The sequence below is a fragment of the Harpia harpyja genome, chromosome 3 (assembly GCF_026419915.1).
Source record: "Harpia harpyja isolate bHarHar1 chromosome 3, bHarHar1 primary haplotype, whole genome shotgun sequence".
In the NCBI taxonomy this organism is placed as follows: Eukaryota; Metazoa; Chordata; class Aves; order Accipitriformes; family Accipitridae; genus Harpia; species Harpia harpyja.
Window position 1 is genome coordinate 30,015,189 of NC_068942.1, and position 14,118 is coordinate 30,029,306.

The 14,118-nt window shown below is 34.4% G+C and overlaps 1 protein-coding gene across 1 annotated transcript in view; it reads left to right on the top strand.

The window, feature by feature from the left end:
- The first annotated feature begins 7,750 nt into the window (after positions 1-7,750).
- Positions 7,751-14,118, top strand: part of EYS (eyes shut homolog) — a 1,008,942-nt gene continuing 1,002,574 nt past the window's right edge. Inside the window, exon 1 of the mRNA XM_052781811.1 lies at positions 7,751-7,865. The gene's annotated coding sequence lies outside the window, so the exon portion shown is untranslated. The remainder of the gene's footprint in view (positions 7,866-14,118) is intronic.

The window sequence follows — 14,118 nt, forward strand, 5'->3', positions numbered from 1 at the left end:
AGGCCTAGGTTCTTTTTTTTAAATTATCTTCTGTGATTTTATTTGGAAAATGTGCACTGGCATCCCACAAAGGAAGACAAACAATCCTGAGCTCTTGTAGATGATATAAGGGAAGGGGTTATACATAGTCCCTTTCATTACAACAACAGATATGTTGTGGGTTTTTTTTAATATTGAAGCACACCAAACCAAAAATATAAAGCTGTGCCACCATTTGGTAGAAGAACCTATTTGCAAAAAAGCATCTGAAACTGAAAAAAAAAAAAATCTAACAACATAAATTCACTACAGGAATACAAATGGTGTTCATTTATTTTTCCAACATCATGCAAGGACTTTTGGAAAGTCACATTAGTATCTCTTAATACCTTGACATAGCATTCTTGATACCCGAATATCAAAGATTTAACTGCTTATTATTCAGTAGAAAGAAGGCAAAATGAATAAATTTATCCATATTGTGGACAATGGTTCACATATTTTACTCCAAAAAATCACTTTTAAAACTACATTCACATTTTTATAACAATCTGAAAAAGATTATTAATTAATAGCTATAGTGCTCCACTTCCTAGAAAGCCACAGGATGGCTTCAGGGCTGTCATCTACTTTCCTTTGGGTAAGTAAGTGACACATAAGGTTTCCTCTATATTAGTAAACTGAGCAGTGGCAGATCCTGTTCTCTGGTCCTGAGGTCACACATCCAAGCATGACATGGCCACATCTATAACATGAAAATATCTCACCTTATAAAACCAGAATCCAGACTGTATGCTGGAAAAGGTAAATATGACTATGATGTAAGGAGGTAAATGTAGATCGAACACTTGCTTTAGTGAAAATTTATAAACCTCACTGTTTTTGTGATGAGGTTTCAGACTCAATTTCTCTAGCTTTTGCCGGTGTAGTCAAGTAGAGGTGTAAGCAATAGCTACAGTAAACTCAGCTCTGTGCCATGCTGCATGTCTGTATAAGAATAATCTCTTTTCTTTCATGCCTATGCTTACCCTAGTCCTACAAACTGATATCACAACAAAAAGAAGCCCTATGCTTCCATTAGTATTCCACTCTATATCTGGAACCCAGTAATACATTCCCCATTTCCTTCCACATCCTTGTCATAGTGTACTCCTCTCCCATTCACCTGCTCCCTGCTTTAGCCAGGATCACAGTCTGCTCTCATGATATCTTGTTCTGTACTTCGTTCTGCCTTGACATTGGATTCAGGGCCAGCGTGCGGTTGAGGGAACTAATCAGGTTCCTGCAGGACATTCTGGGAATGTAGATCACAAAATCTGGACCTGCTTCTGCATAAACCAGTATTTGCCACTGTTTTGCACATCAGCTTTAACTGTTTGGATAGTGTGATATGGTTAAGACAGGTTTTTAGGTAGTTTACTTCCAATAGCTGTTCAAGTTGAGATACTTAAACAAAGGCTATGAGGAAAAATAAGTCAGGAAATGGAAAAATAAATGTATAATTTAAATGATAGAGATATGTGTTTCTGTAAAAAAACCAAAACAAACTCTAGTCCAGTGATGAAACAACGTGTCCAGTGACAAAATACTTTCTTTTTTCAGCCTTTTTTTCTAGGCTTTACATAAAACGGTACAACTTTATCTACTGTAAAATGACTAAACTGATATCTAGTCATTAGATCTTCAGATTCATAGCAAATAGAGTACAAAAATGCTTATCACTATGCCATATATATAATGCTATATCACTATGATGTATATATATTATATAATGTCTGAGTTATAGATATGACAATACAGAATATGACAACATGAACCAAGGTGCCTTGAAGTGCTTATTTTATTTATTAGGCCTCATATATATGTATATATACTGAAGGGCAGAGATGAAGTGAAGTAATACCTATACAGATAAAAAGCTGTCTGCTCTAAGCTACTATCAAACATAAATCTGTAGATAGTTCACTGATGGCTGTTCCCACTTTACTTCCAATAATGTTTCCTTGAAATCTTGCCAGATTTAAGTTCTGGTAAGAGAGAGTTCTGAATTACTTTCTATTGTTCATTATTTAACATTTTTATGTAGCTTCAAATGTATGCATTTAACAGTGGAGTGAAAAAATATATGGTCCTTGCCCAAAAGAGACCAGCTCTCACAATGAAACAGAAGGAAATGATGCACACAGTTAAAGTGAGAATAGAATTACTTATAGGTAATTTCCTATGTAGTCCAGGTGTGGGTTTTTTTGAGAAATAAGGAACTTTAGAGGGAGAGGGGAACATGGGAGAAGGAGTTAATCTGTTGCAAACCACGGTACTGACAACATTGACTGCACTATTGATGGGCAGGGAGAATTTCTGAGTTTTTCTTGATATGATATCCGCATTGATATGCCCCTCCTCATTGATGTGGTATTAAACCTGAGCCCAGAGCCAAAAGAATGACCTTTTTTATTTGAATTAGCAGAGTAGCTACTACAGGCTAATTTATTCACAGGTGTGCATTGTCCAGGACAGGGGGTGATTATAATATATTAACCAATGGTTTGTAAATGATGTTGGACTGGATGTTTCTGTCCTGTTGAAATACATAGTATACCAATGGAAAGTTGGAACAATAGTTTTCCATTACTTAGAGTTCTGTGTGGTCGTCAGTGTACCACTGAAACATATCACTCACTCACTGATCCTTGTGAGGGCAGTAGTTTCCCTTGGTATATATAAACAACCTGTAGGACTCACTGGCACTAGTGACTCAAAGACAGATGGTCTGCACACATGTGTATGGGAAAGAAAAGGCACTTTATGTATCATACTTAAACCAGGGTCCAATGCAAGAGATGTCCAAAGGTAGGAGTATACATGGCTGAAAGCTGGGAACACCAAATACATCTACGTACCACTTTTGTAACAATAAGGAGGTAGACTGACAGACCTTCAGAAAAATGGGTATGCCTGTGAGAATATGTAGAACTTACATATCTCCCCACTTTACGCACAAGGTACAAAACTCAACCAAAAGAATTTGATGTTCCCATAATACATCCATACATTAGACACAGGAATTGCACCTGTAGATTGATGAAGATTTATTTGTCATTCTATCTATACATAGGCATACGTTTATCAATCTTCAGACCAAATATAAGTAGTATACATACACATACACAAGTATAGTTTAGTATCTATGTTAGTGTCCCTAGTGTCTATAACAGAATAAATGACATGAACACTAGAGATAGCACTGGCTGTGAGTTTCAGTACTAGAAAACTATTAATTATAACTGTCTGCTATACTGCACTTTATGCATTTGTCTGTGCTCACGGAACTGAAACACATAAACCAAAATCAAGTTAAACTTCCAGAGCAGAACATTTGTCTTCTTCAGTAACTACTGTTCATCTGCTGTTACATATCCAAAGCTTGAAGTATCTGAATTATCTTGCTTATCCTGGGAGTTTGATTATAACTCCATTAATTTCATACTTTACATTAATCTATAGCTGGTATAGTCATGCTATAGTAGCTGTGAATTCCTTATAACTCCTAAATGAGAAAATGATTGGGTTGACCAGAAATTTTTGAATGATAGTAATTCATGAGATGATACACTTGAGAATTAATAGTGAAGCAGTTTCCTAAGAGGATGCTATTGGTAGGATCCCCAGACATCTTGGAATGCCAACTATTTTGGTAAATTGAGCTACCTGTAAGGATAATTTGCCTCAGCTCTGGTTTTCCAAGGTATGCTTTTGATATTTCACATATATTTTCCTTCATTTTGTATTTGGGTAGTATATTTTCACATAGCATTATATAATACTTTTAAGAGATAATAATTCTGTCATACAGCATAAATGATTGCCTATTTTAACCAAGCCACTTCCATCCTTTTCAATATGAATTCAGCAATAGTCTGAGATTATTACTACCTGTCTCACAATGGTGTTTCATCTAAAATAAGCAACAGTAGCTTTTTCAAAGCAGGAGGATTTATATTCCAGCCATGATATCCAGCCATAATATCCAGCCACAATAAGAACCAAAATTTTTTAGTGTGGCTTATCATCATACCCTTTCCCACATATTTTATAATATCATATTTCTCATTGTCTCACTACAGTTATGTAGAGCATGGCATCTTTAGAGTGGAAGTAAGAGTGTAATAAGTTGCCTAGATTCAGAAAAGCATTATGGCATTCATTGCTGGTAAATCTTCTGAATACAAGGATCTTAATTTCATCTAACAGTCACTTCAGGTTCCTTCAGGCTTTCCTGACTGTTTTTAACCGTCTGCTAAACTCCATTTTAGAAAAAAGAGGGTTAAAAAAGCATATAGTCAACATGTTTCAAACGTACATGTCATCTCCATTGCCTGATGAACTTCATCCTACACACTGTTAGAAAAAAGTGAGTAGTTGCCAGTGGCATCAGGCCTGGAAGAGTCACCAGCATGGTGATACCAAGATGCTTGATCCACCTGTCTGGATCAAGCTGGCCAGCCAGGGAAATCGCCTTCCTTCATTCCCACCTTGATCCTCCTGGTGGCAGAAGCAGGCTCAACTTGCATGGCCAGAACAATGGGTCTGTTTTATTGTCCTGCTCCAGCTGCAGTGACAAAGCAGTCTAGTCATTTGCTGGCTGCCCTAACACTTAGTCTTTTAAAAGAAAGAATTTTATCAAAATGAAACTATTTCACACTTGTCTGAAGAAAACACATATCATTATCGTTAGATCTTACATCTAATCTGTTGTAATATAATTTTTTACCTCCTCACTATTACCTGCTTTCTGGAGCTGTTCAAGACTGAAAAAGTCTTTGTTTCACTCACAACATGGATGTGTTTATTTTTCCTTTAGGAGTTCCATAAAAAAAAGAAAAAAGAATTCTTTTTCAGCTAAAAAGAACAAGACATTATTCGAAAGCCATTGATACAGTGAATATTTTGAATAAGAAACAAACTCAGAGTGAATAGCACAAAGAGAATAGAAATGGAAAGGATTTGTAAGCAGCTCTGCCCCTTCCTATGAATGTTACCACTGGGAGTTCCTCTCCCCTAAGCTTGGTTTCAACTGCTCAGTGACTTTTTGAGTTATAACAACATCGGCATGATCTTCCTTTGGCCCATTTGTGGCCTCTGAGGCCTGTGTGCTTCTCAGTCTTCTCAGCAGTTTGTAGTCTCTGCATAAAATTCAGACCTCCACCCTCTCACTGTGATTCTTTTAGTTCAGGTTCTTTTTGCAAAATCCTGTAGCCCCTGGGACTTTCTCTGTCTAAGCATGCCCAGTTGTTTTCCAGGACTGAGCTCTCCCTGTCTTTTCAGAGATGATAAAGTCATTCTTAACACTTTTTAAAACACATGCACACTGAAAATCAGAAGGAAAAACAAAAAAAAGATAACATAGGTCACAATGATTCAAAGCATAAATTAATCTAAAATATTTTCAGCCTCTGTGTGATTCATTGATTTGTGTTTTGCACATGATGGACTGAAAGAGGTTTCAAAAAATAGTTTTATATTTTTGATAAAATGACTCTAAAATTATTTAGATTTTAACATAGTCTTAATTGCTGTCATGGTCAATTTTTTTTTGTTTGCTTTGCTGGGTAGCCTCCATTAATAATTTCCCCTAATTAATTCAAAAAACTTTAAAATAATTTTCCCTTAAAAGCCACTGTTGAAGCCACTTCAAGGCTCTTCTTTCTAACTCTAAGATAAGAAAGGTGACTGTATATGCAGTACTTTCTATTCAAATACTGTATATTCTTTTTCAGTAGTGGTACATTCTGGAAATGCTCCTTCTGGGAGGTTTTTCCAAGCTATTGCACAACATATACTGTGTGGGGTTTTTATTGCTTTTGACAAGTATTCCATTTCCCAAAGAGGAATTGTGGAGAAGTTGTCTAGAACAAGAAATTCAGACTGAAATTGGTGAGCAGCTTGGGCTAAAATATGGGGGAATTTTTCAAAAAGTTAAAACATAGTTCATTTGTGAAATACTAACACATTTTTTGTTGACTATTCAAAAAGAAGTTCTTTTCCATTTAAAACATTCTTCATTTGAAAATAAATCTAAATATTTCTGAAGATAGTTTTGAAATGTTTAATTCAAAAGGGTTTGGAGTATTTAACCCAGGATTACCTATATTGACTCCAAATTAATCTTAATATTATTTTTTTGTTGTTGCTGCTGTTGTTGAAGACAACCCTACGCTTTATCTTGAACATCCTAACTCTTACTCAAAAATCAACAGGAAAAAAAAATTGTTCAACCTGAACCATTTTTTCATGAAGTTTTAGTTTGACCGTGGATCAATGATAAATAATTTTTCCAGTATTATTCAAGACCCAAAGAGCAAATATTATGGGGAAATTCATGAGATTTCCCTAAGCAAGCTTTTCCTAGTACTTGCTTTTTTTTTCTTTTTGCCTTTTTTTTTTTTTTTTTTTTAAGGACAATAGGTAGACCTATTACTTGGCCCTACCATTGACATAATCAGAAATTCCCTTTGATGCTAATGGTGAGGTCTACTGATGGTGTTATCTTCAGGTTTAAAACACCGAAGTATCCTGGAGCTACAGACTTAAATCCTGGTAGGACTGAATCAAACTTTAACCTTCAAAGGCAGATAGATCAATTGCTCTTGTGTGATGTTTGGTTTAGACCTTTGAAATGACAGACCTTTCTGCTCTGTTTGGAGGCTAAAGCTGCAGAGGCCTTATTCTTGAAGGAAAAGAGTTGCTTTTGTGAATACAGTTAACAGGCTTCCCAGAATTATGTAGCGGGTTGGGACACATAATATGTATTTAAAATACCTTGGAATGAAAGACCCTCAGTCAAATATAAAATATGATCTTTGTGTATTTATATAAACTTCCCAATTAGCTAATATCCTGGAGCTCAGATGTCCTAACAAAAAAATGAGTCATATTTGGTATTTGAATCATGTTTTTTGTTTTCAGAAAATATTGTTATGATATTTATTCATCTGATAATGATCAACTAACTAATCAGCAGAGAAAAATGAAACTCCGAATGATTTGTGAAGTAGAAAAACACTTTAATAAAGAAAATTTTGAACTGTCAAAGACATGTATCAACCTACATTCTGACAGGTGATACTTTGCAGTTCATGCAGGCTGTGTTCATAAATACTGTTTTTTAATCATAATAGCATTTTAAACTTCATATCACAAAAAATGTATTTACAATTCTAAATGAATGACTGAGTATGAAATAAATCCCTGAATTTGAATATTTCCAGGCCTCTATGAATCTGGAATTTGTTGGAAATTTTTCCTCTTTGGATCCCTTCCTAACAATAATTAATGAACTTAAACACAAGAACTTAAAAATTCTTCATTTTTAGAAGCTGTCAGTTTAAAGACAAATGTTCTGAGGAAGCAAAATATCTTCTCAGACTAAAAACTGGAAATACAGTATTAATTTTATAAACTTTACATATTGAGTAGAGGTTTTAGGAAGATTAGTTACCTGGCTAGAGAGCTTCCAGACAGATTATGTTTCACTGGTATATATTCTTCTAACATTAATATAAATTCTTTGTATCTATTATCAAATTAATACCTTTGAGGCAGTGAAAGGATTCTTCTGGTAAAGCAAATTGAAAACATTTGGAATTCATTCTTATTTCTTATCAGCAGGATTGCTGTCTAGTCCCTCAAGCAGACAATCTCCAGTACAATACCATCTGATGCTGTCATTAAATCCTCAGCGTCAGGTTTCCGTAGCAACAGAAGAGCTCTCTCTGCTTCACTGTCTGCATCTGAAATCCGGAACAAAAACAGTTAATCTTATGCTGGTTTTCTACGGTTTTTTTTGACAGATTTAATCTCAGACCTTCTGTATCTGGAAAGAAGTGGTAAGTAGCAGTTAAAGTTTGTGATTATTAAATTATAGGGCTGTATTTTAGTTGTTGATGTACACGCACACCAGATGGTGGCCTGCTGTATTCATCACCAGATTAGAAAGATAAAGTCTGGGCTATATGTAGGCCTACACCTGCGTTTTTAAGTTTACTGTGTAAAGCATAAGAGGTTACAGGGCTTTTAGTGCTTATTTGAGATAGCTAATCTTGGAAAGCTTTACTTTTATTTGATAATAAATTTGACAGGATGAACTTATTCCCAAGGTATTTAAAGTTAGTTTCAATGTTACTGTTTTCACACTGTTATCCCTCTCCAGGCTGACAATAGCAAGCAATATGCAAGTTACACAGAGTGTATCCCGCTTAGGAGTTATTGTTCACAGAACAGACAACTGTATTTAACTCAAAATATATGATAATAATTAAAAACCGTGACCAGAACTCACATATGATTTTCATACAGAAAAACTGCAAAATGCTTCTGAATGTGATATAGAGACTGTGTGTTTGTACTTACTAACATATTCTAAAGAAAAGCTTTTCTGTGTTCACTAAAAGCATTAGCTTTTTAAATTTCTAAGACAGCCAAATGTTCCAAAAGACAGTAGAAAGTCCACCCAGCTAGCATGGAGAGCTCCCAGATCAGTGGAGTTTTGAGTTTCATTTTAGTAATTATCCATTCTTTCTCATTATATTTTTATGATCTTATTTTGTTGTTGCAATTGATAACATGTATGATGTTTTTAAGGAATTTTACTTAGATACAGTGTCCATTTTTTGGAAGCAATATTTATACACAATGTAGCTGATACATTTTTAAAAACACCTTCATAAATAAGCCTGAATTACTGTCATTTCCTGGTATACAAAACTTGGCTATATTAATCATGAAAGCTATGACATAGGTTGAATAAAACAGTCATGACTGTGGCTTTATTACTTAAATTAAACCAAGATATTGTGCCTTTATACTTGTGAAGATTGGAAGAAAAAAGGTAACAGTTTGGTATAATAAGCATTTTTGTTTATACATTTATGAGAGTATGTTTTGTTATTTTTTAATGGGCCAGGACATCACTAAGAGGAAGAGATACTGTAGCAAGTATCAAGAGCTTTCACAGAATCAGTATTTTTGGCTTTTTGTGAGGCATCTGCAGTTATGACTTCTAGATACATTTATTTTGTACTAAAATCATACCATTATGTGTTATACTAATATTTATATAACTGTTAAAGTTATTTAAATTATATCTATAATTTCGTGTTTCATTTTTAAGTAATTTGCTAAATAATTCTGGTGATTAGTAAGAAGTCTTTAAGCAATTTCATTCAAATACAATGATCATCTAATTAAGGGTTAAGCCTCTTTTCTGAAGTAACCAGGACAATGATAGTCATTGTCCAAGGGCCTTTTCCAAGTAACATCAGTGGTAGCTGTCCTTTGCTAAAGAACGGTCTGATATGAGAGAGAAGATAATCATGTGAAAGGCATGTAAATATTTACTGAAAATATGTTATAAAGATAGAATATCATTTTAACATGACATATTTGAAATGTTTTAAACATCGGAAGGCACATACACTTTTTTTATACATGGCGGTATTTTAGGTTCGTAATATTGCACAACAAAAATGCCACTTGGTTTTTATACATCTCTGAAGAGGAGTTAAATAAACCCACCAGAGGAGTTTGTGCATTTGAGGTATCTGGTTAGGACATTTTCCAACACGAAAGGGAGTAGGAAATTAGCAGACCCTTGACTACACAGTATTACACTAGCAGCGGCACTGAACTGATTTGAGGATGAACAGGGAATGGAAAAAATCCACTTCTTAGACCTTTGGCACAGACCTCTCTTCTGCAGTGATATGAAGATAGTAATGGGAGAGTAGCAAAAACCCCACAGATCTTGACCACACGTAGGTCATTACAAATAGCACACAGTGCTAAACACTTCAACCTAGTAAAGATCCCTGTATGTCCTCCCAGTACAGGGCAGCACTCAACCCACTAGTCTAAGCAGAACCAGTTGTAGAACTCAGGCCACGTCTACTGATTTGCAGCAAGTTTGTTAATCAACCCTTGCTTTTTAAATAAATTTTTCTTTCTTCAAAATGCAGTTGGTAGTTTTCTACTATACCAGTGATGTTTCAATAATCAATGTTTCAATAATAACATTTTGACATATTTTGATAACATAATTACTAGAGCTTTATAAGTGCCTAGCCAGACCTTGCATCATTTTACTGTAAACACAAAGCAACCTATCTTGTTTAAAAAAGTGTTTCTGGAGAAACAATTTTGCTCATGGGAACACAGTTGAGTATTTAAGGCTAAATGGAGGCAGAATTTATTCATTTAGTAATTAGTAAACTGCTTGGCCTGGAGAACCAAAAAAGGGAGTTTATCTGCATCTTAATTTTGCTTGTCTCATTGGTATTCATAATAATGTTAACTATTTAGTAATTTTTTTCTTTAGATTATAGACAAGTAATCCAGCTAAAAAAAATTGTGAGCAAATTTTAACAAATCATGAACATATTTGCCAAGTTTGGGACCAATTTTTTACTTCTTGAATGCACTTATGTTGCAGAAAATGTGTGGACGTTTGCACACATGTTTATCCATGTTTTCCTCCTGTTCTCATTCTTTATACACATTCCAAATAGTATCAGTGAGCTTTTACATGAATAGGGAAAAAATAAGTAAGCTTTAATATGTACCTTTTTTTAAAAGCCCCCCCCAAATGCTATGTAATGAATGTTAAAAATTAGATAATATGATATTTGGCAAAGATAAACCTAGACAATTTGTGTTCCCAAAACCATTTGGGATGGTTGATTTTCTTTCTGGTGTGATACATTGTCTTGATTTTTGGTTTCCAATTGTTATTTTTTTCATAAACATTTGGTAGATAGAGAGAAGAAGATTTATAAGAAAATAAGATTTATTATAGAGTGGACATGCTGACAGGAACTGACTGTGATTGATAGATGCAGCAACACAGTTTCATGTCCATACTGATGCATGTTGTTACTATCTCCCCGTTCTGTCAGTCTAGCATCCATTCTCTCGTGCTAGTCAAATTAGTCACATTTGAGCCTCAAATTCCTAAGGCTTATTTAGCTCTGGAGAGTTGATAGGGAAAGAAAAATAATGTCATTGGTTTCACCAATCAAAACCATTCATTTGGAAAAGATGCTTATGATAAATTAAGATATAAAATAACAGCATTTTATATATTAAGTTGCAAGCCTTTAGTAATTTTGCAAAAAACCAACTTTTTATAAAGTTAACAAATCAAATGGACAGATGATCAATGTCAAATCTACTGAAAAACTGCTTTTGCAAATGGAATGCTGGATTAGATCATAATCTGTAACTCAAAGTGCTGATGACCATGTGTATGTTGCTAAGCATGCCTTGGACAAGAGTTGTAGTAAAAGTCACCTTCATCCTAAAATGTATTTAGCGTAAATTCCATACTAAAGTGTGAAAGATATTTAAGGTTAATAAAGATTTCCGAGGTACATGACGAAGAAGCTGTTATTAGTAATAAATATATCCTGAACATTGACTTTCTGGATCAGTCCAATTATTGCAGCAATTATAAATCATAATAATTATTTATTAAATCAAAAGAGACAAAGATTCATTTTTTCTATAAATGGTATTCATTGATGAAAACTGTAAAATATCTTGGCATACTTTACATTGTCAAACTGCTGCTGTTTGTGGGTTCCTTCTGATCCCCCAATCTTTTACTAGCTTTTCTAATTTTGTATGACTCCCAGAGAGTGTGTTCCTTTGGAAATCTTCCTTTGGAAGATAGTAGCTGCCATTGTTTTATGCATCAATACTGCAAAACTTAAATAGGGTAAATATGCTATGCAGCGTGAAAGCAGTGGTTAGGTAAAGCATCTCACGTAAGTAAGTGGTTGCAAGGTACGCGCTCTGTGGCCTCTTTTTTTCATTAGATGCTCATAGACTTTGTTCTGTTTTTGTCTTCAAGCACCTATAATTGTTGAACACCAGTTGCTTCACAGATTGAGTGGATGTTTCTTGCATGGCTAACAGCATATAGACAGGTCATTGATGGGGTATATGCATTAAAATGTCCTAGGTAAAAGAATGAGTTACACACGAGTCTTCCCCTTCATGGGTAGGTGCACAAAGCACTGTTCTGCATAAAAAGAAGGAAAGGAATTAGGTGGGAAATGAGAGTTATGTAGCTCACCCTTCATAGGAAGAGGGAATTTAAGGTGCCTGGAAGATTTTAATGTGACAAAAGAAAGGAAGGATATTAGGTTCTTCCAGGACAGGTAGTAATTTTGAAACTGTGGAGCTGTTTACCTTATTCTATAGTCAAGAGGTTAACACGGATTTCCATGGGAGTCTCCTGCTTCTGATAGGGTTTAAGTGACTTCTCGCACTTTCTTGGGGAGGGCCTTAGCCTGTAATTTATATAGTTATACTTTTCTCTGCTTGCTCACTGAATTGTTATGTATTTTATACAATTTGAGTTAGCTTCAATGAGATACTGAGAAAAACTCAAATCCAGGTATTTAAAGAACTTTACAAGGATGCAGAACATTCAGAAAATACCTGAGCTACTTAGGCTAAAAGGTTATTTTTCTTCCTAAATGCCAGCTTTGTGAAATAGCATCTACCTTGTAACTGTTGAAGTAGAAATTATATATTCAGTCTTAAGATGGGCACAATTTGGGGTTTGTCTTGAAGAGAAAAGAAAGGTTTGTTTCCATTCATATCAATGAAGAAAACCAAATAAATGGTCAGTGATTTTTTTTCTTTTAATCTATCCAAACTGATTTCTCCACTCCTTCCACACTTATGTTAAGCTATTGAACCAAAACTCTAATGCTCCTCCAGTTCTATTTAACTACATATGTTGCCAGGGAATTTTAAACCTTCATTAATACAAAGTTTGTAAAATGCTTAAATCTCTAAGTAATTTTATTTTTGCAGACTGTCAATGAAATCCGTGTTGGTGCTTATATGTCTATGATGTGCAAAATTCTATTGCCATATAATACTGAACAGAAATGTAAACATGACATCAATGTCAATTTTATCAGAATATTATATATTTCATTTTGATAATTTTTTCACATAGTCTTAAATTTGAAAGTGCTTTTGATTGTTTTACAATATGTCAAAATAAGTAGATGTGATCGTCATATAAATGTCATATAAAAATTGGTAAATTTCAAAAGACAAAGTTTCTAAAGCAAATACATTTATTCAAAAAAATCCTTTCTGATGTGGAATTTAAATAGAAGCAGATCAACTCCATAATTACCAATGAAATAAAGAAAACAGATTAGAGGAATGATTATGCTCCTACATATGCTTCTGGTGAGACCAGTGATATAATACCATTTATGCTGAAAATTGGAAAGGAAGCTGATGAGAACTGCAAAAGTCTTTGAGAGGCTGTTGAACATAACCACTTGTGGTTGAATTCGGGAATGTAACTTTTCAAATGAAAGACTGAAAGGTTGCCTTAATGTATCTTAACAGGGACATTTCACATTAGTGAAATATTTTTCAAATAATGTAAGCATAACATAGAAACTGGTATACAGAAACTAAAGCTAGAAGATGGAAACTGGGAAAAAAGAAGTGGAAGCAAAGGAGTTTCCACTACCTGATGTCCACCACGAGACTGGATCTTTTTCTACAAAACATGACTGTCAAATCTAAGTACACAGTGAAATATAGGGAAAGTAACATAAAATTTTCATACGTAGAACTAGAATTATTTCTGTGGGTGGGAAAGGAAAGAATCAATGTAATTTTTAGTATCCTCTGAATTTTTATATATTTGGGATCTTTTTTTAATATAAGAGTATTATTTTAGCCCACTATGAGTCCCCCAAGTAAGGTCATTTTCAGTGTAAACTGATAACAATTCAAAGTTAAAATAGCAAAATCTGGTTCATACTTTAAAAGTACTGCTTAGGCACAAAAAAGAGGATTCATGGGAGAAGTGCCACGAATAAAGCTCGTCTGAAGCAGAGCTCTGAACATAGACACCCAGATTCTGTCTGGTCTTCCTCATAGCTCTTAAATGGGAAACATATGTGGTTACAGTGAATATTTATTTCTCAGATTGCAACACAGCAGTTGTTCAAAGGAAATTTGGAAGAGTACTGGGCATGGTGTGTAAAATCCCAGACATTCTGCCTTTTTATGTCTCTGGTAGCATTGGCCAACAAGATTCAG